This window comes from Dipodomys merriami, unplaced genomic scaffold (genome assembly GCF_024711535.1).
Source record: "Dipodomys merriami isolate MVZ:Mamm:240054 unplaced genomic scaffold, mDipMer1.0.p SCAF_1, whole genome shotgun sequence".
NCBI classification, from domain to species: domain Eukaryota; kingdom Metazoa; phylum Chordata; class Mammalia; order Rodentia; family Heteromyidae; genus Dipodomys; species Dipodomys merriami.
Window position 1 is genome coordinate 52,849,391 of NW_027202270.1, and position 26,608 is coordinate 52,875,998.

At 34.7% G+C, this 26,608-nt stretch overlaps 1 protein-coding gene and 1 non-coding gene across 10 annotated transcripts in view; both read right to left on the bottom strand.

Annotated features, from left to right (window-relative positions):
- The window catches only part of Slc4a10 (solute carrier family 4 member 10), a 446,328-nt gene that overhangs the window by 214,465 nt on the left and 205,255 nt on the right, over positions 1 to 26,608 (bottom strand). The window lies entirely within an intron of this gene.
- LOC138834711 (U6 spliceosomal RNA) lies at positions 18,133 to 18,237 on the bottom strand. Its single transcript, XR_011374238.1, has one exon. It is a non-coding gene; the product is annotated as a U6 spliceosomal RNA (small nuclear RNA).

A 26,608-nucleotide genomic window follows, 5' to 3' on the forward strand; every position in this document is an offset into this window, starting at 1 on the left:
ACAGCACCATTCAACAACATCAGGGAAGGGATTACTATTCAAAATATTTAACAAATTTTATATGTATGTATAGTATATATGTGCACTATACACATATAAATACATAAATTATGTATTATATATAATTTATGTTATAATGTAATATAATGTGTTATATATGATTATATAAAATAATTTTATTAATTTATAAATATTCCATTGTAATTGATATTAACATACAATGAATTATAATTTATAATAGTTTATATTATATTACAATAATAAATTATAAAATTAATTATATAAGTTAGATAAGAGAATACACAGTGAAATATTCAGCTGTAAAGAACAAAATGATGTCATTTGTATGGAAATGGCTGGAACTGGAGATTCATTGAAACAGGCAGTCTCATAAAGACAAATATTACACACTTTCTCTCATATGTGGAAACCAGATCTACAATCTGTTAGGCGCTAATGGCTGATGCCTGTAATCCTAGCTACACAGGTGACTGAGATCAAATATCTAAGTTTGAAGCCAGCCTGGAAAGGAAATTCTGTTACTTTATTACCACTAAACTATCAAAAAAGCTGGAAGCAGAGCTGTGGCCCAAGAGGTAGAGCTCTAGCCTTTGTCAAAAGAAGCTCAGGGATAGCACCGAGACCCAGAGTTCAAACCCCAGGACCAACACACACACACACACACACACACACACACACACACACACACACACACACACACACACACACAGAAGAGAGAGAGAGAAAGAGAAAGAGAGAGAGAGAGAGACGGTAAGAAATAATATGAAGGAGGAAAATAATGTAGGCATTATAACTAAAAGATTGATAGATAGCAAAGTAAAATGTATATCATGGTAGTGGCTGGGCTCTGAAATATCCTCCCAAAGCTGTATTCATGTGTAGCTATGCTCAAAGGTGGAATTTGGAACAAATTATTGGATTGTTGAAGTTCTGACCCCATCAATAGGCTAATCCAGTGACAGGTTCATAATTATATGGTCTACTGAGCAGAAGGTGATAGAATCAGATTTGTGCAGCATTGGAAAGCTGATTAACACAATCATAATAAAAGCATTAAATGAAAAATAAGATCTCAATAGATTTAAGGGGTGAATATATTTTAACTATGTAGAATATACTCTGAAAAAATAGACAACATATTTTTGTTTACAATATGGTCGCCTAATTGCATGAAACAGCAGACCTTCTGCATGGCAAAGGACATAGCAAGCAAGACCAATAGAAAGCCCATGGACTGGGGGAAGATCTTCACTAGCCAAACAGACAAGGGCCTCATTTCTAAAATATACTTAGAACTCAAAAGACTAAATCCTCCAACAACAAATCCTCAAAACTTCTCTAAAGAGGTAATGAGAATGGCAAATAGACATATGAAGAAATGCTTAATATCTCTACCCATAAAAAAATTCAAATCAAAAGAACATTGAAATCCCCCCTCCCAGTTAGAATGACTACAATCAAGAAATCTAATAACATCAGATGCTGGAGGGCATGTGGCCAAAATTGAACCCTATTGCATTTTTGGTGGGAGTGTAAACTTGTTCAACCACTCTGGAAAGAAGTATGGAGATTCCTCAAAAGACTCCACATAGAGCTTCCCTATGACCCAGCAATTCCACTTTTGGGCATTTACCCAAATGACCATAAACAAGGCTATACTAAAGCTACCAGCACAATTATGTTTATCACAGCACTATTCACCATAGCTAAGATATGGAACCAACCCAGATGAATGGATCAAGAAAATGTAGCATATATATATGTACACACATATATATATACAATATATATGTACACACTATAGATACACTATATATACTATATATATATATATATATATACACATATATATGCAATGGAATTCTATACCTCCATCAGAAAAAATGAGACGGCCCCATTTGTTAGGAAATGGAAAGTCCTGGAAGAAATTAAGTAAGCCAGACCCAAAGAAACATAGATCCCATGGTTTCCCTTATTTGCAATAACTAGTATATGTCTAGGATAATCTTACCAGACAAGTAGAAAACATCAAAAGCTATGTACATATGACCATATAGGATGATCTTAAGCCAAATGAACCCTAAGATAGGGATACAAGAGGTTTTTTCTTTGTTACTGTTGTTTTTAATGTACTATTTGATTTTTTTTGTTTCTTTTGTATGTTCTCTCCCCATGGTATAACCCCTGTTTTCACTGTATTTGATTCCGGTGCCCTTCATCTGTATACAGATTTTTCTAATTTGGGGAGGGGAAAGAAAATAACAAAATGCTGAAACAAGGATACAGGTTGATCCAGTGTAACAATGAGATATACAAGACACTATGTTGAAAGAACTTTACAACTTGGGGGAGGGAGCCAAATGAGAGGACGGAGTTGGGAAGGTGGGGAGGGAAGGGATAGTAGGAAAAAAAAACAAAGGCGAGGGTAACAATGCTTGATAGCAAATGGACTCATTACCTTACTCATGTAACTGTAACCCCTCCATACAGTATCTTTACAATAAAATATATATATATATATATATATAATATGATCCCCTAATATGACTCAACATGTGTGTGTGTGGGTGTGTGTGGGTGTGTGTGTGTGCATGCGTGCGTGCACCAATCTAGGGCTTGGACTCAGGTCCTGGGCACTGTCAACATTTGTGCTCAAGGCTAGTGTTCTATCTCTTTAGCCCACAGATCCACTTCCAGCTCTTTGGTGATTAATCAGAGATGGAAATCTCACAGATTTTCCTGAGTGGGCTGGCTTCAAACTGTGATCCCAGATCTCAGCCTTCTGAGTAGAGAGAGAGAGAGAGAGAGAGAGAGAGAGAGAGAGAGAGAGAGAGAGAGAGAGAGAGAGAGAGAGAGAGAGAGAGAGAGAGCTTTTCTTATTAAAATGTGATCTAGTTTCTGAGAAACATTGTAATAATTGGAGAAATACCCTGTATCTCATATACATCCTCATGCCACAAAAATGCCTTAAATTTCAATCTTTTTAATGTTTTACTTGTAATTCCACTCAATTCCATTAAAATATTCAAATGTATTTCTTTTCGCTTATCTAAACTTTCAAAAATCATTCTTTATGCATCTTGCATATCATTTATTATGTGTGTGATTGATTGTTTATTTTCACACTTTATTTATATTGAGCTAAAGCTAGTACAGACTGTTTTTGACAGATTAGCTCTCGAGCCAGTTTTAGTGTTATATGGGGAAAAAAGGAAATTTGTGTGACAGGACTTTGTGTTATGAGTTGTCTAACTAATTGTTGTGGTTAGTGCAGTGATTTTAGCAAGCTGGACAAGAGAGTAAATAATTTGCACTCATATAAGGAGTATGTTGACATTGGGGCATAGAACAACCAGTCTATGTAGTGAATAGTAAAATCACTTTAAAAGGAGACCTAATAGACTGAAAAGAATCTAACCCCCCTGTTAAGTCCTAATTTTTATGATAAATATTCACTTCTCCCTGATAGGGTGGATTTCATGGGTGCCCCAGTATAAATATCAGTTCAGATGAAGTGGTTGTACTCATAGAATAATCAACCTGTGCCTTTTGGCACAGGTAAGCAGATAGCACCTTCTCAATATTCTAATGGCCACATCAAGCTTCAATATTATGTCATGCCTTTTAATTACTTTTTAAAATATTCTTTATTTTTATTGTTGAGGTGATGAACATAGGGGTTGCCTCTTTTTTGTCAGTCATGGGGCTTGAACTCTGGGCCTGGGCACTGTCCCTCAGCTATTCAGCTCAAGGCGAGTGCTCTACCACTTGAGCCACCAGTTTTCTGGTGGTTTATTGGAGATAAGATTCTCACGGACTTTCCTTCCCAAGCTGGCTTTAAACCACGATCCCTATACCTCGGCTTTCTGAGTAGCTAGGATTACAGGCATGGACTCACTGGTGCCTGGCCTGCCTTTTTAATCTCTTTTTTTTTTTTAATTGTGAATATACTGTACAGAGGGGTTACAATTACATGGGCAAGATAATGAGTACATTTCTTATCAAACATTCAGCCTCCTCCTTTGTTTACCCTTCACATCCCTTCACATCCCTTCCCAGCCTCCCTCTCCCCCCCCACCTAATCCTCCCCCCCCCATCAAAGTTGTAAAGTTCGTTTTTGACATGACAACTTGTTCTTCTCATTGTTGCAATGGGTCCACTTGTATCCTTAAACGATTTGTTTTTCCCCTTCTCCTCCACAAATTATACTGACATCAAATATAGTGAAAGCAGGGGTTATACTGTGGGAGAGGGACATACAAAGCAACAAAGAAATAATCTTATAACTGCATTAGAAACAAATGCATGGAAGAAAAAAAACATTTAAATACATATCTTAAGGGTTCATTTTCCTAACATCACATTATCTGACCTTTTCTGCTTGATTCATATATATATTAGATATTGCAAATAAGGGAAACCATGGGACTTATGTATCTTTGGGCTTGGCTTACTTCATTTAATATAATTTTTTCAAGCCTTTCCATTTCCTAACAAATGGGGCAATGTCATTCTTTCTGATGGAGGCATAGAATTCCATTGTGTATATATACCACATTTTCTTTATCCATTCATCTACTGAGGGGCATCTGGGTTGGTTCCATATCTTAGCTATGGTAAATAATGTTGCAATAAACATAGTTGTGCTGGTAGCTTTAGTGTGGTCTTGTTTGTAAACAACAACTCCAAATGGATCAAAGACCTCAAAGTCAAAGCAGACACTCTGAAAACATTACAGGATGGAATAGGAGAAACCCTAGGTGTCCTTGGCTCAGGCCCAAATTTTCTTAATAGAGACCCGGAAACACAACAAATCAAAGAAAGGTTGGACAAATGGGATTGCATGAAGTTGCAGAGCTTCTGCATGACAAAGGACATAGCTAGCAAGATCAATAGAAAGCCTACGGATTGGGAGAAGATCTTCACTAGCCATACAACGGACAAGGGTCTCATATCTAAAATATACTTGGAACTCAAAAAATCAAATCCCCCAACAACAAATCCTCAAAGAAACAACTGCCCAATAAATAAGTGGGCTAAAGACTTAAAGAGAAACTTCTCTGAAGAGGAAAGAAGGATGGCCAATAGACACATGAAGAAATGCTTAACCTCCCCAGCCATAAAAGAAATGCAAATCAAAACAACATTGAGATACCACCTCACCCCAGTTAGAATGGCAAAAATCAAGAACTCTAATAACAACAGATGCTGAGGGGATGTGGACAGAAGGGAACCTTACTGCATTGTTGGTGGGAGTGTAAACTTGTTCAACCACTTTGGAAAGCAGTATGGAGGTTCCTCAAAAGACTTCACATAGAGCTCCCCTATGACCCAGCAATCCCACTTTTGGGCATTTGCATTTTTATTCTTAAAATAAATTTTTGCCTGATGTAAAGATCTTCTCCCAATCTGTTGTCTTTCTTGATAGTTTAGTAACTATGTCCTTATCTGTGCAGAATTTTTTTTTATTTTGATGTAGTCCAACTTCTAAAGTTCCTCTCCTAACTGTTGTACCCTGGGACTCTTTTCAAGAAGTTTCTACCCATATCTTTAAGTTCTAATGTATCTTATTCTCTCTTGCAGTAATTTCAAAGTTTCAGGTCTAATGTTGAGGTCCTTTGAATTGATATTAGTGTATGGTGACTAATAGGGATCCACTTTTAGTTTTCTCCATATGAATACCCAGTTTTCCCACCACCAACTATTGAAGAGGCTATTTTCCTCCACTGTATGTATTTGACTACCTTATCAAATAGCAGATCATTGTATGTATATGTTTTTATTTATGGGTTTTCTAATCTGTTCCATTTTAGGTTTATTTTATTGCCAATACCAAGCTGTTTTTGTTATTATAACTATGTAGTAGAGGTTGAGTCTGGTATTGTGATACCACCCTCATTAAGTTCTTTGCCTAGAATTGCTTTGGCTATTCATTTTTGGCAGTCTGGCCATTTTCACAATATTGATTCTACCTATCTATAAACATGGAAGGTCTTTTCATTTCCTGATATCCTCTTTGGTTTCAAATATTTATTCAATTTTTATAGTTTTCACTATAAATATCTCTTACATATTTGGTTAGGTTTTTCCTAAGTATTTTTGAGGCTATTGGAATTGGAATTCTTTTTATGATTTCCCTTTCTGTTGTACATTGTTGGCATACAGCAATGCTACTGATTTCTATGAATTGATTTTGTATCTGCTATTTTGCCAAAGTGGCTGATCAGTTCTAGCAGCTTGAAACTTGAGTCTTTTAGGTCATTTAGGTATAAGATCATATCATCCACAAGTAAGGATAGTTTGACTTCTTTCCTATGTGAATCCCTTTTATGTCCTTTTCTTGCCTTATTGCTCTGTCTAGGAATCTTAAGGAGAAGATCTTTACTATCAATACATCAGACAAGGTCCTACTATCCGATATATACAAGAAGCTTAAAATCTCTCCCAAACCTAATAAACCAATCACTAAACAGGCAAGGGAGCAGAAGAAAAGGTAAGAATGGCAAAGAAACACATGAGGAAATGCTCATCATCCCTGGCCATAAGGAAATGCAAATCAAAACAACTTGGAGAGTCCATCTCACCAACATTGTGAATTTGAACAACAAAAGTTGACAAGCTTATGGCAGCGGGGAAAATGAATCCTACTGCACTGTTGGTGGGAATATAAACTAGTGCAGCCACTCTGAACAGCAGTCTGGAAGTTCCTCAAAAAAAAACTAAATATACACCTTCCCTACTACCCAGCTATACCACTCCTGGGCATCTACCCTGAACATCATGAATCAGGATATGATAAAGACATCTGCACATCCATGTTCAATGCCACACTATTCACAATGGCCAATATATGGAAGCAGCTCAGATGCCCACAATAGATGGATGGATCCAAAAAATGTGGTATCTATACACAATGATATTTTTACATAGCCATTAGAAAAAATAAAATTGTGTCATTTGCAGGGAATAGATGAAACTAGAATAAATCATGGTAAGTGAGATACACCAAGCTCATAAAGATAAATAGGATGTGTTCTCTCTGATATGTGGAAATTAGAGCTGAAATACACTGGGATAGGATCAATTATACAAGATTCTAGATACTTACACATCAAAAAACCAAAAGAGTATACTCAGGAGAAAAACACAAAGAAGCAATGTCTATGTGCCTGTCTATATTTATATAAAATAATAAACATTGAAGCAAACTCCAAGATATGGAAACGAGATCTCTTTTTTACAGAAATATTTTTGATGATTCTGTCTTCTTATCTTTAGATATGGCTAATTCATGTTTGTTTATTTGGGAGGGTGAGGAGGGGAGGGTACAGAACTTGATGGAGAAAGGGTGAAAAAGTACAGCAGTGCAGCTCACTGAACACTGATGAAAGTGAACTATGAAACTCGGGGTGAAGAGGATGGAGGGACTGGGAGAGAATGAGGGAAGAAAAGTTACTGTTCAAATGGAAATATACTCATTACCTGACTCATGTAATTGTAATCCCTCTGTACATCACCTTTATAATTTTTTAAAGAAGTATTTAACAGATTCTACTTTTTCTGTTTCATTATTTTACTAGTTCCCCTAATAAACTGAATAGTATGTCCTACAATAGAGGAAACGAAAAGATGTAACAATTTGCTGAATAATACTGACTAAATTTTTAAATAAGTTTTTTATTGTGAAAATACTGTACAGAGGGGTTACATTTACATGAACAAGGTAATGAGTACATTTCTTATCAAGCATTGTTGCCTCCTCCTTTGTTTTTCCCCTACCATCCATTCCCTCCCACCTCCATAACTACATTCCCCACCTCCCCGCCGCCTAAATTGTAAAGTTTGTAGTGTCTTGTACACCTCATTGTTACAATAGGTCAACTTGTATCCCTATTTAAACATTAAATTATATTAATTGACTAAATTTTTATAGCAAAAGACGTCTTATCTATACAGAGAAAAGAAATATACATCATAATAGTGGGACAAACATTCCTAAAATACCATTATATGCACATAAAATATTAATGGCATTTTACTTTTAGTATTTTAATTAATATACACTTAAGATCTATTAAACTTCAATTTTTCTCAAAAATTATATTACAAGCTGAGCACCAGTGGCTCATGCCTTTAATCCTAGCTACTCAAGTAGCTGGGATCTGAGGATCACAGTTCAAAGCAGCCAGCCTGGGCAGGAAAGTCCATGAGACTTTTATCTTCAAAACTACTCAAAAACAGCTAGAAGTGGAGTTGTGGCTGAAGTGGTAGCTACAAAAAAGCTTAAAGACAATGCTCAGGCCCTGAATTCAAGCCCCAGTACCAACACACACACACACACACACACACACACACACACACACACACACACACACACACACACACACACACACACACACACACACACACACACAATATTATATCATAGTTTCCTAAATCAATATTTTCTATAATATGACAATTGAATGGCTTAATACTATTTTATCAGATAGAGGTACATGCGTTATTTAACCAGTACCCTAATAATTAGATCTTTCAATTGCTTTCTGTTTTTAATATTTTCAGTAACAGCGTCATGGACACCTACATGCACATGCTCTTAAACATATTCTTTGTTAACGTATGCAAACTTACTGGATCAAAGAATATGCACTTGTTTTTTTTTTAACCTGCTGCAGGGATATGTACATTTGTGAAACTTTAGACAAAAATTTCAAATTTCTTTCCAGCAAAGCCATATATATTTATATCCATAAATGAAAATATCCTTTGACCTTTGGCTCACTGTGATGCCACGTTGAGCTAATATACAATCTTGATGTAGACTAATGGTATCGATAAGTAAACAGGAACTTTCAAAAAGGAAAACTGGAAATGTATAAAGATAAAAGTTTAAATTAAGGATAATTAAACAAAATAACTTTATAAATAACTTTATAGATTTTCAAAGAATAAGAAAAATAGAATAAAAACTGCTCCCTGATTCACTGCTTAAAGTCAGAGATATAATGATACTGATAGTGTGATTATAAAGCAAAACAACAAACATTTGAATCCAAGTCACTACAAGATGGCAAAAGCAACCACTTAAAACCAATGAAATCACATATGGAAGGCTAGCATTTCTATTCTCTATGACATTATTGAATGAAAAAACCTAGAGAGAGGAATCATTCACCCAGAAAAACATGATTTTATTTATTAAAATATATAGAAAACTCCTTGGAAAACTTTTCAAACATCTATCAATAAAACATCAACTGAGGAACCAAACAGGAGAGCCAATAATTTTCTTCCATCACTGTTCTTCTGCTGAGTAAATGAGAAAATAACATTTAACTTAATATTTTAAAAGATCTTGTTAATCATGAAAAAATGTTCAAGATCTCCAGCCATGAAGGGTAGAGATAGCCAGTTAAAATAGCCATCCTCTGCAATGCTTGGTAAGAAATGTATGCATTATCCTGCCCATGTAATTGTAGCCCCTCTGTACAGTATGTTCTCAAATAAAATAAAATAATATTTAAAAAAAATAGCCATCCTCAAGAATTTAAAAAAACAGATGCTGGCACGGATGAGGGGAAAGAACCCTAATACACTGTTGGTGGGAATGTAAACTTGTTCAATCACTCAGGAAAGCAGTTTGGATAATCCTCAGAAAACTACTCTATAATCCAACAATATGACTCTGGAATTTATCCAAAATATTACAAATCAGGATACAGTAAGGACAATTGCACAATCATGTCCATTGCTGTACTATTCTCCCAAGCCAATGTATAGAAACAGCCCAAATGGATGAATAGATCAATAAAAAGTGGTACATACACACAATTGAATTGTACTTACCCACTAAAAGAATATTATATCACTTGAAAAGAAATAGAAATAGATGGACCTAGGAAAAAATTGTTAAGTGAAGTAAGTTAGGCACATAGAGACAAGCAAAGCATGTTTTCTCTCATATTGGAAGACAAGAATGATTATAAACATACAAGTAAACACATATAAAGTTGTATGCAAGTGTACATAATTGTATTAATTGAAGTACAGTATTTGCAGGGGAGAATTCAAATGGTATAATTGTTTAGAAAAACTAATTGACAGTTCAAGAAAATGAATACCAGGAAACTGGCATGTGAAAATGAAGAGGGTTTAAAGGAAAGCGGATAGCCAAATGCAGAGAAGAAAGGAGGGAGAATATAGTCATCATATTTAATGCAAATCCAATCAAACTAGGTAAATTGAAGAGAGGAGATGGACTGTGAGGGATGGGAGAGAATAATGAAAAGGATGACATTGATGAAGACAATTGTATTAAATTGTATTAAAAATTATCTTTTAAGTTAAATTTTCTGACAGAGTTAGCTATCATTTCTTTATTGGGATGGTTATTTCAAAAACTAAGCCTGTAATCCCAACTACAGGAGGGAAGATTTGGAGAGGGTCATGGTTTGAGGCCAACTTGGAACAAAAAGGGGTGAGACAAGAATACCATAGACACTCAAAAATAAGGAATGAAAAAACATCTTTTTTAAAATTTGACTGACCTTGGGAGTTTCAACTTCTCTGTATTTTAAACTTATAATATTTATTCATTCTTGATTTTATTGAATTCCAGATACCTTACTGTTATGTTGAGGACAAAAAGTAAAAATTATATCATATTCCCATAGGCAAATATTTTTACAAAGTTTCAGTTTCACATCCAGCCTTTTCATGTATAAGTACATGAGGAATTAGATGGATTATTGAAATTTAGCCTAGCATCATACTGACTCAGGATTTAAGGATATAAAAAATTAATCATTGTTGACATACTAGGATTTTAAAAAATAATCTATCTCAATACCATTTACATCCAACAGCAATTTAAAACTAAAATAATAATGACAGAAGAAATGTTACTATTCCTTCCAAAGATAATTCTTCATCTCTCATTGACTAATAATTATGTTTTAAATTTAAAATTGGGTTAAGGCTGAAACTCTCTTCTACACTAATTAGTTGAACAAACTCATTATATGTGCTTCTTGCACAGAACACAATTCAAACAATCATCTATATTGATTATTTTCAATCAAAATAGTTCTTTATGTAACCATGTTTCTGTATCTTTTTTTCTTTCATCCTTACCAAGGTTTGTTTTCTGTAACTTCTAAAATGAGGCCTTTTTCATCAAATGAAGTATGCCCAGAAACAGAAAAGTTCTATCCATTTTTTCTTAAACCTGACAAGGTTTCTGAATTTCATTCACTTAACTTAATTCTGAATTTCATTCACTTAATATTTCTGCTTTCAACTATAGTTTCTCACCTAAGCAATTTAAGTATGTTTGGGGAAAATATTTATACATAACTATATATACAGGAATATATACACAAATATATTATTTATATGTACAAGTTTTATGAGAGTTAAAGAGCCTGAGCCCTTCAATAATTTGTACCCTAAGATTTGCAATTATATTTTCACTAAGCACCTATGAGATCAGGTCAGAGAGACAAAACATTTATCAAAATCACATATATTCTCAACAACATTACTGAAGAACATAGGTAAAGACATTATGTGAAGACAGTTTTGTTAGCTGTCAAAAATGGGCATTTCTTTTAGTAATTTGTTAAAATTCCTTTAAATTTTCACCATAAGAAATACAATTTTGAAAAAAAAAGAAACACAATTTTGATTTCTATTTGTTCAATACAGCATTGTTCACAATAAATAGATATGGAAACAATGAAGTTATCCATGGATATATAAATAGATAAGGAAAAATATTATTTAGCCTTAAAAATGAATAAAGTCCTACATTTGCAACAGTGTGGATGAATCTGGAGAATACTGTACTAAGTGCAACAAACCAAACAATGAAAAGAACTGTGTGGTACTCCACTTATATGTGTGAAGAATTAAGAAAAAAAGAGGACTGAGGGTGTCACTCAATAATAGACATGTGCTTTGTATGATGCTGAGTTCAGTCTGCCGGACTGCACAAAAAAAAAAAAAAAATAAGCGTAAACATAAAAAGACCCAGACTAGTGGTTTTCGGGAGACAAGGAGTGAAGGAAATGGGAAGATACTGGCCAGAGTACATACTATTAGGTGAACCAATTCTGAAGATCTAATGTCCAGCATGATGAATATAGTTAATACTGTATTTTGTACTTGAAAATTGCTGAGATTATCAATGAAAAAGGCAAATACCAGAAATAACAGATGTGTTAATTAACTTCATTGCTATAATCATGTCACAGTGAGTATCAAATCACGTTATACATTGTAACTACATATAATGATTATTAATTATATTCTATTATCTTTAAGTAGGTGTACAAAGGGTACCATTCAATAGGGCAGTTTATAAGTACATGATGATCTATGTCACCGCTTTCATCATTAGCTCCTATCCCTCCCCTCAATGTTCATAGTTCCATAAGATATACATATTATGATTACATTCTTCCCTTTCCCCTCTTCATTTTCTACTTCCTTGCCCCATGACTTCCCACCACTACTTTTCAAGTTTTCTGGTGTTCATTTTGTTGGACTATGAGCTCATTTTTCTAAAGCATTACACTTGATGCTGAGAAAACTAATATATTCACATGAAGAAAACTGAAACTGGATCCTTATCTTACACCCTGTATTAATATCAATTCAAAAATATCAACAAAGGAATGGGAATGTGGCTCTGTGGTAGAGTGTTTGCCTTGCATGCATGAGGCCCTGGATTCGATTCCTCAGCACCACATAAGCAGAAAAAGCCAGAAGTGGCGCTGTGGCCCAAGTGGTAGAGTGCTAGCCTTGAGCTAAAGAGCTGAGGAACGGTGCCCAGCCCAGAACTCAGGCCCCACAACCAACAAAAATAGATAAAAATAAATAACCTCGATATAAGACCTGAAACAATGAAACTACTACAGAAAAGAATAGGAGGAACATTAGAATGTCCTGGCACAGGCAAGAACTTTCTGAGTAAAGTTCCATGGGCTCCGCGGAGCAAAGAAAGAATTAACAAATGGAATTGCATTACACTAAGAAGTTTCTGTATAAGTTTCTGTTAAGAGCTAAAAAGTTAGTCTACAAACTTGATATCTTTGCCAGTTATATGTCAGACAAAATGTAATAGTCAGAAAATGCAAAGAGCTCAAGGAACTAAACCCTCAAAGAATCAACAATCTAATTAATAAATGAACAAATGAGCCAAAATTTAAGTAACAAAATATTAGCCTGAAATTTCAGGTATGACCTGAATTGTTCTCAATTTCTAGAAGTCTCGAGGGTCTGTGGAAGAATTTATTTAACAAAGATTTGCCTCATACTGTGTGTGTGTGTGTGTGTGTGTGTGTGTGTGTGTGTGTGTGTGTGTGTGTGTGTGTGTGTGTGTGTGTGTGTGAGTTTACCTGGAAAAATTTCCAGCTATACTGAGTTTAATTGACAAACATTGTATATAGTTACAGCCATTTAATATTTGATGAGGAAGCCAAAAATAATATAGTATGCAAAAGAGACAGCCTTTTCAACAAATTGATGAATGAACTACTTAGTAGGAAAAAGGTTGTGTACATGTCAAGTTATTAAAATTAACATTGTATCAGATAGAAGACATGAATGCTCCAATATACATTGTCAAGCTGCTCCACAAAGGACAAAACTCTTTAAGCCATACATGTAAGTTAATGTTAATACTCTTTATCGTTGTTTTATTGGTATTGGTTAATATCAATTATTTGAATTTAATATATCTCAATTTTGTAGTCATTTTTAGTTTCTTTTGCTATTAAGGTCATTTGTAATTCTTTTTTTTTTTTTTTTTTTTTTTTTTGGTCTGTCATGGGGCTTGAACTCTGGGCCCCAGTGCTGTCCCTGTGCTCTTCAGCTCAAAGCGATTGCTCTACCTCTTGAGCCACAGTGCCACTTCCAGTTTTCTAGTGGTTTATTGGAGATTAGAGTCTCATGTGGACTTTCCTGCCCAAGCTGGCTTTTGAACCATGATCCTCAGATCTCAGCCTCCTGAGTAGCTAAGATTACAGGTGTGAGCCACCGGGGGCCTGGCTTGTAATTCTTTTGAGAGTTTATTGTTTTCTTTTTTACTTATATAGTCATCAACAGTATCCTCTGAAAAGGTTCTCTCTTAAATCCCAGCTTACTGGAATTAATTTTAAGATTATGTGTTTACAAATGTAGCTTACATATTAAAAATATTAACCCTTTAAGTATCATATCCTGAAATCTCTTTCCAAGTTTTAGATTTTACTTACTCTATGTTCTATCACTTATTCTTGAAACATAAACTACTTCTTTTCAATCTGGTTTTTCCTGTTTGGATAGCTTTCCTCTACCCACCCTTCTGTTGGGGCTAACTCCAGGAACTCCAAGATAGCATCCTTTGTTTGTTACAGCATTTTTGAGCCAGTCTCATCCTGATAATATGACTGCTGTAAAGGCAGCCACTGTGCTTTTTTTTTCTTTCTTTTTTTTTTTTTTTTGTCAGTCGTTAGACTTGAACTCTGAGCCTGAGTGCTATCCCTCAGGTCTTCAGCTCAAGGCGAGTGCTCTACTACTTGAGCCACAGCACCACTTCCAGTTTTCTGGTAGTTTATTGGAGATAAGAGTCTCACAGACTTTCCTGCCTGGGCTGGCTTTGAACCATGATTCTCAGATCTCAGCCACCTGAGTAGCTAGGATTACAGGTATGAGCCACCAGCACCCGGCTCACTGTGCATTTCTTAATACTGCAAACCTCTATTCTCTCTAGCAAATGTTGAATAGTGTCTAAATAAATGAAGGAAACTATATGCCCTTGCTGTGGTATAATTTCAAAAGACAACTTATTAATAATAATACTTCTAGAAAAATATAATACTAACTGACTTCATAATATTCTTTGTAATCTTAACCCCAGCATTTTTGGCCTGGAATCATTTGCTGTATAGCAACTCTCCTCATAAATATTTGGGAAGTTCAATTAATTAGTTTTTCCTTCTAAGAAGAAATTAACATTAAGTAAGTTGGTCCTTTGATCATTTTACTCTGCTCAATTATAGCTTTATGTCTTACTGATTGAGAATCTCCTTGATAAGGTCTATGTAAATACATTTGGAATTAAGTCAAATAATATTGAATGACAGAAATGAAAAGATACTTTGTTAAAGTATTTTTGTTCATATACTTGTTGAAGCCAGGTTAAATCAAAGTACTTAACCACTTACCAACTTGTGAAGATTAAATTATTGATATTCATGATCCTTAATTTCTTCATCATTAAATTTTGACTGATGACTCATGTGTCAAAAAACTTGAGAATTAGATAAGATGACTTAGACACACTTAGCCTAAAGTCTAAAACGTAGTAAACAATAAAAGTAGCTACCATTCATTTTTAATTGAATTACCAATATCACTTAGAAGGCTCATTATAGACTAAATAAACCATTATAGACTAAATAAATCCTGACATATTCATCTTGAATCTAGCAAAATTGAGTTGCCCAGGTAATAGGCAGCTCAATTAGAAATCAATGCCTGCAATTAGCCCATCTGCCTATCCTTGTCTATGAGGGCCATGTGCAACCATGAGACTTTCCTCTTCCACATCAGGGCACCATCCCTATCATGTGACCCTCCAACTGGCTTCTCTCTGCAGTTCAGAATCAGTATCTTTGAGGGTGACTGTTCCTTCTGCCTGTCCCATCTCAAATACCTCGACTAGTTCTGTTACATGATCCCAAGCATTCATCTTGAATTTGTAAAAACCACTAGTCATTTTTCCTACAACATAGAAAGAGACAGTACACTTTATTTTTTTTAATTTTTTTGTTGTTGGTCCTGGGGCTTGAACTCAGGGCCTGGGGACTGTCCCTGAGCTTAATCACTCAAGGTTAGCACTCTACCACCACTTTATTCTTTAGCCTCCCGTGAGCAACACACATTTAATCCCTATAACAAATCTACCAGATAGGTATTATTTCTGTTTTACGCTTGAGGAGACTGAAACACAAATAGTTTATGTGCATGGCCCGAGAAGGTCATTGACTTACTTAAGTGGCAAAAACGTTTCTCTTTCCCTGTCTAAAAACCTTATCCTTTGGGGGTTATTAAAAACAAAAAACAAAAAAACTATTCTCTTCTTTCGTGTCACTATTTAAATGCTTCCCCAACCCTGGGTGAAAGATGGCCTAGCTTTGTACCTATAGATGAGTATGTCTTTTACCAAACCATCCATGGCACTTTTCCACAACCTCCTGAATGAACAGAACTGGTGAAGGAAATGTGAAGAATTTAAATAAACTATAGAAGTAGGGATTTGAGTCATTATAATCGTACCAGGGGAAAAATGATCATAATAGCAAAAGATAACTAAAATCTAAATGTCTATTGATAGATGAATGGATGAGTAAAATTTGGCATATTTATACAATCAAATATTATTCAGCTTAAAAGAAACTGAATTGTGATGTGTTTTAGCATGAATGAACCTTAAAATTTTAAGTATAGTAATCCAGACCAAGGAAAGAAGAGATTTGGTATGATCCCACCTATAAAAAAATATCTAGAGTAGTCAGACACATAGAGAAAGAAAGTAGAGTGGTATTTTCCAGGAGCTGAGGGAAGGGAAGGGCCAGAAGCTGTTTTATCAGTAGATAATTTCAATATGGAGTAATGAAAATGTTCTGGAAAAGAACAACTGTGATGGGCACACAGCAATATGAATACACTTAATGCCATGAAAAGATAGAATCATAAAATGATAAGCCTAATTTTTATATATTTTATCACAACATAAAAATTGGACATGATTTCTACTTCTCATTATAACTCTAGAGTATATTATCACTTCTATTATTATCAATTTGCTTCTTAAAATTTTTTCTGGATATTGTTCTTAAAGATTCTACATGATAATAACATCTCATAAAATATTTGAAAGTCATAAGTCAAATAATATTCCTCTTTTAGTGTAGCTGCCATAATATAGATTCACAAGGAATGCTATACTTTAAGGGGCTTAAAAGAATAATATTTTGTTAGAACTTTTCAAACAAAACATTTCAGCCATGCAACAAAAGACAGAATAAAGAACATTTTCAATATTAAGGAAAGCTAATAAAACTCACAGGCTTTTCTCTTCCCTATTCTCCTTGACTGTTCTCCTACAATAAACACTATCATCCAGCATCCTGTCCTTTGAAATTCTCCCTTTGTCTGGTTCTCTGATAATCATATCTGAAGAAGTTTCATCAATATAACCTTCTGCTCTTCTCCTTGATGACATTTTATTGCATGCTCACTTCTTTGATGATATTTTATTGCATTTCTCCTAAGAACCTGGTACTGTGCTAAAGAACGCAATACTAAACCAAGTACACTCCTTGCTTAAGTGTTGGGAAATAGATCATTTTTAAAGTATGTATGAACATTTAAAACTTTCCCAAATTGAACTATTTTCTATTCTGTTTCCTCCTTGGCATATGTAGTAGCTACCTGCACAGTGGTCCCTATTCAATCCTACACCTGTGTTCACACCCCTACTGTACTCTCAGTAGCATGTGAGAAAAGCCTACAATTTGCTTCAAGCATTTGTCTCAAAAGGAAAAAAAAACATGATTTTCCATATACAATATCATATTTCAGTAAAACAGAGAAAAAAGTCAACTCACTATAGGTTCAGGTAAATACTAACAATCAACATCATGAAGTTACAGAAGTCTATAGTAGCCTAATTCCATGATTTTTTTCTTTATATTATTACCTGCATTCTAGAAACAAAAATATAGAAATTGGGAAGAATGAGCTCCAGCAATCACATCAAACAACTAAAAATTATAGAATGTTTATTATATTAGCAAAGAAAGGATAGGCATAGCTATAATGCCCTGATAAAACAATGACTAATGTAGTCAGAAGGTTAATGTTTGAGGGAAGTAACCACTAAAAGAAAAGGAGCTGCTTCAGTGAAAATGAGAATAAGTGGAGCCAAGTTACCAAGATGCTTTTTCTTTGGTACTTTAAATGATGCATTGTATGTTTATTCTTAATTATGATGTTCTTAATTTTAGTTTTGTGAATGTCTAAATAAGGGTGTTGAAAATGAATCTTAACTGTCGTATTAAAAATATGGAATGTTTCACGAATTGTGTGTCATCCTTGCACAGGGGCATGCTAATCTTCTCTGTATCGTTCCAATTTTAGTATATGTGCTGCTGAAGCGAACACCAAGCCCTTTTTTTTTAATTTATGAAAAGGGTAATTGTGTTTTTGAACATATAAGTTGAAGGTTAGAAAATGTTCTAATATAATGAATTGGAAATGCAGAAGATTCAGAAGTAACTAGCTATATTATACTAGATAAATCACTATTTCTGGTGTCAGAGCTGCATCTCAGGTTTTTGATTTCTGTACATTTTGTCTTGTATATGTTTATCTGATTTGGGGAGGGGCGTGGGAAGCAGAGAAACAGTGGGACAAAGGCTGACCCAATTCAGCAGTGAAACCCACTAGACACTATGTTGGAAATGAACTGTACAATGCTGGGGGGAGGGAAACCCAAAGGAGAAAAACTGGGAGAGAACAAGGGAGTGGATAACATTCTTCAAAAGGAAATGTACTCTTTACCAGACAAATGTAACTGTAACCTCTCTGTATATCACCTTTACAATAAAATTAAGTATAATTATGATTAATTGTAATAAAATTAATATGATATATATACAACATATTCCTCTATAGCCTCAGAATTTTGTGAGTCTCTGAAGCTAGGTGGACTAATGCCACATGATAACTAAATCTAACAGTGATGTAAAGTTGTGACAATGAGAAATTAAATGAGTCACGAGCATGAATGCTGGAGCCAAGTGCAGGGAAAGGAAGCTTGGGAGTCTGTTAGGTTGTCGCTGATAGTTATAAATGGATTAAAGTGGAAAGTAAGTGATAACAAGGATTTAAAATAAGTGGCATTCGTGTCTAATCAGGATAAAGAAGAGACAATACTGCAACTTGATAAGCCAAAACTTCAGGACTCTTAGTAAAGATTAAGAAGACCAGTCTTTTAATCCTTCATATTAATTTATCCTTTAAAATACTATTTATATATAAATATATAATGGAGATCTGAGCTGTCATTACTATTTTCTAAATTTTCATTATCTCATTTTGGTTACTATGAAAGCCTTCTACTTTATTTCATTGGCTCTAGTCTGTCATCTAAAACCCATTCCATAGATTGGTCTTAAAAAGTATTCCTTAGCCTGACACCGGTGGCTCTTGCCTATTCCTAGCAACTAAGGAGACTGAGACCTGAGAATCTTGGTTCAAAGCCACCCAAGCAAGGAAAGTCCATGAGACTCTTATCTCCAATCAACCACCAGAAAACAGGAAGTGGCGCTGTGGCTCAAGTGATAAAAAGCGCTCACCTTGAGCTGAAGAGCTCAGGGACAGTGTCCAGGCCCAGAGTTCAAGACCCACGACTGACACCTATCCCTTCCCCATCACCAAAAAAAAAAAGTATTCCTTAAAGCACGGCACTGGTGGCTCATGTATGTAATCCTAGCTATGAGGGAGCATGAATTTCGAGGATCATGGTTCAAAGTCAGCCTGGGCAGAAAAGTCTTTGTGACTCTTATCCCCAATTAATCAGCAGAAAGCTGGAAGGGGAAGTTTTACTTAATAGAGCACCAGCCTTGAATGGAAAAGCTAATCATGAGCACCAAGGCCCTGTTTCCAGCACACACACACACACACACACACAGAGAGAGAGAGAGAGAGAGAGAGAGAGAGAGAGAGAGAGAGAGAGAGAGAGAGGAAACAAGAGTAGCAATAATATTTCTTAGTCATTTCACAATGCACGCATATGTCAAAATAGCAATTTGTATATCACGAAAATGTAATGTATTTTGCTATTTATATCTTAATAACTAAATAAAGTATCATTGCTTAAAACTAGTTTTCATCAAACTACTCTCTTATTCAAAAACCTACAACTCCCTATTTCCCTGCATATCTAGTCTGCACTACTCTATCAGACTCTTGAGGCCTTCCGTAATCTGTATTCATCCTGTCTTTTCAAGATGTACTCCTATATGCTTTAATATAAATTATCCTCTCTAGTCAAGTACTTCCAACAAAGGAGATACTATCCACACAACTTCCCCTTCATCTCTCCATTCCTACTCCCTGTACACATGATATAATTCCAATCAGCATGTTTCTGTTATATGCCCTACCTCTCAGAAATACTGTATCCCACCCTGTTGATTTATTAAAGTTCTATATGTATAGGAAAAGACAGTTGTTGTTGAAACACATCTACATATTTACTTTCTAATAAATATAAATGACAGAGGTTTAAGCCTTAAGAGCATGTCTAGTAGAGAAAATAACAAATAAACCACAACTATAATACTCTGAGAGTAGGATGCATATAGAGTGACCACACAGGAAAAAAAGGCCATGTGAACCAGATAGCAGTGGTATTTCAGAAAGAACTTGCTCTAGGAAGTAAATCTTCATCCTAAGTCTTTTAAGGCAGAGAAACACAAAGGGAAACTCCAGGTAAAAAGGTATGAAATATCACAGTTGTTCAGAAAAACATAATACAAGATGAAGTAACAATAAATTATATATATATATATATATATATATATATATATATATATATATATATATACCTGTGAAGTAGATTATATCAAGATCTGAGATGACATGCTAGAGTTTTTATTTTTTCCTAAAACAATATGCAATCATTGAAGAATTTTACATAAGAGACTTCAGGTGATGAGGCATAACTTTTACTAATAACATTATGTTTAAAAAAGAATAAAAGATTATTAGAAATGAAGGCAAACAGACTACTTAGAAGGCAACTTTAAGTACTACACACACAGACACACACACAGAAACACACATATACCTAAAGAAATGTGGACCTATAATTGTAAATTCAAAGATTTAGAAAACAGAAATGATACCATAGTGATTAAAACAAATAAGGATTAACAGTCCCTTACATATTATCTGAGGGACGCCAATATCAATTTCTTGTTTCAATGCTACTGGCATGTGATTCAGTTCCTACATATCATCATGTCCTTTAGGCTGTTAATGTTTTTTCCCCTTTTTCTCAGAGCTGATGACTGATCACTGGGCCTTATGCATGCTAGGCAAATGCCACTTTATATTTCCAGCCCAGAGTATTCATTTTTTAGAAATTGTTTTTACTTCCCAGACTACACAATCATTGACATCAAGGACAAGACTTCAACTTTCTCTTTTTGTATCCTTCCCATCACTGAGCATACTACTAAATTCTTCACAATTGATAGTAAATACTTCCTGAAAAGGGCACTCCATGCTCTATTAAGTTAAACCGGATTTCTTATCTTATACTAAGTATTTGAACATACTGAATACAATAAGCTCAAAATAAATATTTGAAAATATTTATTGTCGATGTTAAGACACTATTTAAATAGTATTATTTAAAACAAACATTTTTTTTAAATTGTATTTTATTTTATTTGAGAACATACTGTACAGAGGGGCTACAATTACATGGGCAGGATAATGCATACATTTCTTACCAAGCATTGCAGCCTCCTCCTTTGTTTACCCTTCACTTCCCTTCCCCGCCTCCCCCCTCCCCCCACCCAATTTTACCCCCCTCCCCCCACCCAATTATACCCCCCTCCCCCCCCACACCGAAATTGTAAAGCTGGTTTTGACATGACATTTTGTACTTCTCATTGTTGCAACAGGTAAAACAAACATTTTTTAAACAAACCAAAATATACATGTCTAATTTCCTTCTTGTGCATGGCATTGTAAGTCTTAGGTTTTAATCACTCTGAGGACATAGTGGCTACTACTGGATGTCAGATAGCACTGACCAAGAAGGGACATGGGGGGGAGGATAATCTGGGGTGAAAAGAAAGGTCGTATATTTGATGGTAACCACTTAGGGATGTATATGTATGTACATCTACTTACTGAATATACTAGAGCAATTTATTTTATTGTGTGTGTGTAACCCCGTAGAGTTTCTAAAAAAAAAAAAAAAAAAAAAACATTGTCCTTCTTTACTTTGGTATGAATATAAATTTTTTCTAGATTTATTTAAAGTTGTTTATGGAGGACTGTGGGCATTCGGTTGGTGTGCAAAAAATTTCCTGTCTACAAACAGAATAAGAAAGCTGGCCGGGTGCCAATGGCTCACGCCTGTAATCCTAACTACTCAGGAGGCTGAGATCTGAGGATCACTGTTAAAAGTCAGACCGGGCAGGAAAGTCCGTGAAACTCTTACCTCCAGTTAACAACCAGAAAGCCGGAAGTAGCGCTGTGGCTCAAGTGGTAGAGCACTAGCCTTGAGGTGAAGAGCTGAGGGACAGTGCCCAGGCCCAGAGTTCAAGCCCCATGACCGACATGAATAAGAAAGCTTTAAAAGTGCCTCCTCCGTCTCATAGTAGGAATGCAAAAGTATCAGAGTTCAAATGCAATGATTTTCTTTCTGTATTGTACTTTTTCTCTTCCCTTTCCCTAAATCCATCATTTAAAACAATCGTCTAAATCGGGATAGATTTGGGACCTCAAAAGAATTTATCTGGGCCTAAAGAATGTTAACTTGTGAGGAGAGTTGTTCCAGAGTAAAATTAATATTTTTAAATGCATAGTGAAAAAGATAAAAATCAGGGGGATGAGATGTGTAAAATTAACCAGTCAAATAATATCCCAAAAAGGTCTCCAATCTAAGCCTTTGGAAATTGAAAGATGCCCATAACTCATCAGATGAGGAAAAGTAGGAACTACCACATTATAACCTCCTATCTTCCCTGAATCTATGACATCTGCATATGGAATAATTAAGAATCAAAGACTTGGAGGGGGGTCAGAAAATTTCATGTACAATATCATAACTATCCAGGTTTATTTCTGATTACGTCACTTGCTAGCTATGTCATTGTTCAAGCCACCTATTTCTCTATGTAGCAGTGTTCTGAAATATAAAATAAAGATAATAATAACATGTCACATAATTTATTGTGAGCATCAAATCAGATAACTGATGCACAGAATGAAGATAGTAAGTAACTCATATAGAGCAAGATGATAACTGTTACTTAATATTACTTGACCAAAAACTCACAGAGATTTTTAGGAAACAATCTGCCCAGCCTTTTAAATAAACCTGGATGGATATTTCAAGATATGGACATTGTGTACTCAAGAATAGCCTATCTGGTTGGATTCATTTTCAATAGTTTTTACAGAATACTAGCCTCATCAAAAATTAACAGATATTTTTAAAGCATATGATGAAAGAAATAAAATTAAACTGTTACTGTAGAGCTTCTCAGTTTTAACAGCCAGTAGATATACACAGTATTTTCCTAGAACACCGTATAATAGCCCCAAGGTTATCATTTACATAGGCCCACAAATATTACTAAAAAAAAATGGCATCCTGTGTTTCTAAACATATCTGAATATTTTTCTGTGAAGCAACTTGAATTACCAGTTATCTCATAAATTTAAATTAAGGTCAATTTCTAATAATAATATTTTTCAACATACAGATCTACAAAAAAAATTAAACTCTCCCAATTAGAGGAGCAGTTTTTTTAATGATTAACATATGATTTATGTCAAAATAGCTCTTAAGAAGTAAATCCCTTAGTCTTAGAATAAATAATTTCATTTAATTTATAAAAGAGTTATAAAATTTTTGTCAACTGAGTTTCTATCTCATCCCAGTCAGAATGGCTATCATTAAGGAATCAAACAACAAATGCTGCAGAAAAAAATGGATCCTTACATACACTGTTGGTGGGAACGTAAACTAGTGGAACCTCTCTGAGGAAATCAGTAAGGATGCTCATCAAAAACTAAAAATAGAGCTACCTTCTTATCCTGTGATACCACTTGGGTACATATACAAAAGAGTGTAAGTCAATATACAGTATCCATTACACTAACATATCATGTTTATTGCAACATTATATGTAAGAGCCAAACTATATACCCAACAATTAATTAAACAAGATATAGTATAAAAATGTATGTATATATATATATTTAATGTGTATTGGGTATGTATATGTGTATGCATATTTTATATGTATAACTTTATATACCTATAATATTGATATAAATATATGTGTGTCTATCTATATGAGTCTATATATATATATATTTATATTGGACTATTATTTGTCCATAAAGAAGAATCAAATTATAAAATTAGTGAAATTATGTTCCTTGTGGGAAAAATAGATGGAAATATAATCAATGGAAAATAATTATGCTGAGCAAGCCCCAGAAAGGCCAAATACTCATGTGCAGCAAATATAGACCTAAAACAATAAAGATAACAATACTAACGAACTACAAGCACAAAAAGGGGACTGTCTAGGGAAATCAATGGGAGGGCGAAGGCAAAGGAAATGATATTTGAGAATGGTGTAAAGAAACCCACTAAACAGTGTATGAAAATGAGACAAAGGGAAAGGTGTTAAAGGAAAATAATAGAGGAGAATTTGATTGATAACATTATTTGCATCTGTGGAGATATGAAACCTCTTTGTATAACTAATGAGTTAATGTATGCTAAATTAAATTATTAAATGACATATTATGAAAAAGCATTCCTGATATTACTCATACAATATTTTTCTACAAAGTGAGTTCCTTAGCAAAGATAACCAAACACTACCATATCTAAATAAGCCGTAAGACATGAGGTATAAAGTAAGGAAGATAAATTAAAAATGTAATATATGAATACCAACAAAAGATCATTAAAAAGGCAATGAAGAAAAAAGGCAATGAAGGATTGAACTATTTTAACTGGTATTTCAGCATCTGTATCATGGTTCGTGACAAAGATCTTTTCAGAAGGGACATAATCTAGTCACTTTTATCTACCAGGATCTATTATTGTCATAAAGGCAACATGATTGCCAGGCAAACCTTCTATCATTTGGTCCATGCACCCAGTCCTTTACCTTTTAGCTTATTTTTCAGATTGATTCTCATGTTTGTGCTGGGACCAGATACAGATCATGATCCTCCTTCTTCCACCTCCTTTGTAGCAGTGATTACAGTCATATACTACTATGCCCAGTCCGAAGAATCTCCAAAACAAAAATTTTTGGCTAAAAATCCTAATAAAAAAAGTAGCTCTTGATTTTAAGAAGATGATATGTTTGTCTGATAATATGATGGCAGTTCTCTGCCCATGTAAGTATACAAGGCACCGCCACAAAGCATTCCAGACTTATCCATAGATGCTGGCCTTTTGGGATCTACTGTAGTCTAGTCCAACCTGCTTGGCTAACATCAGAATTCTGATTTTGAGTAAAATTTCATAAGAGAAAGTAGGTTTTTGTTGAGGACTTCAAATACTTGTGACAGAAGAATATAAAGCTACTGTAAAAGAGTAAAGCTAAGATATATGATATTTATCATAAATTTTACATATAGAGTGTGTGCATGACGTGTTTTTCATGAGTTACTAATAAAAAGTAATTTCTCTATTTACATGATCTATTGCTTTCAATTTAAATAAAATCTTGAAATCGTTTAAAAGAAAAGAGCCAATGTAATTTTGAAAATACAGAGTTTCTAGTTGGACGTTATGGCTCAAGCCTGAAGTCCCAGCTGCTTGGAAGGGGAATTAGGAGATTGGGATTGACTCTAGCCAAGCACAAAAAAGAGATTCCAGATAATTTAAAGGAAGGGATCAAGGTATTGGGGTCTAAGGCCAGCCCAAGCACGATAAAGTTCATGAGATCTCACCCTGACTAACAACTAGGACATGTAGGCAGGACTTGTCATCTCATGCTTTTCATCCTAACAACAGAGAGAAGCACAAATAGGAAATCATAATGTAGTCCCGTTTGTGCTTAAAGTTAGACCGTACTCCCACAATAGCAAATGTAAAAGGGGGCTGGTGGAGTGGCTTAAATGGTAGGGATTCTGCCTGGCAAGATCATGAGTTCAAACACCATAATGCCAAAAGAAATATTTTAAAATTAAGAGTACTTTGGCATTTAAAAGAAGCATAGAAAAGATCTAATAGGGTCCCTTTACTTAAAAAGAACCCCAAGGAGGTTAACATGTTTCATAGGTGGGCTCTGGGATTCGTGTCAACAATTCTAACTACAAGAGAGAGGGAAATAGGATTGTGGCTTGAGGCAAGTCAGGAAAAAACATTAGCAAGACCTTGTCTCAGTAAACAAGCCAGGTGTAGTGGTCCATATCTGTTATCCTAGCTACTGGAAGTCAAAGTAGGAAGATTACAACTAATCTGGAAACATGGCTCAATTGGTAGAGCCCTTGCCTAAAATCTTATTTGCTGAAAAAATTCAAGATCCTCCCTGAGTTCAGAACACCGCTACTACCACCACCAAGAAAACGAAAAATGTTGCACAAATTTATATTTAGTCCTTATTTTTGCATTTTAGTTTAAAGGATTCTGTAACTATCTTCCAAAATAAAAGCTGAAATGAATAGCAAAGCATATGATTATTTGATTCTTGAGGGAAATAAAATACAGTATTTGAAAACAATTACCAGGGCAATGCCTGGATCCTGA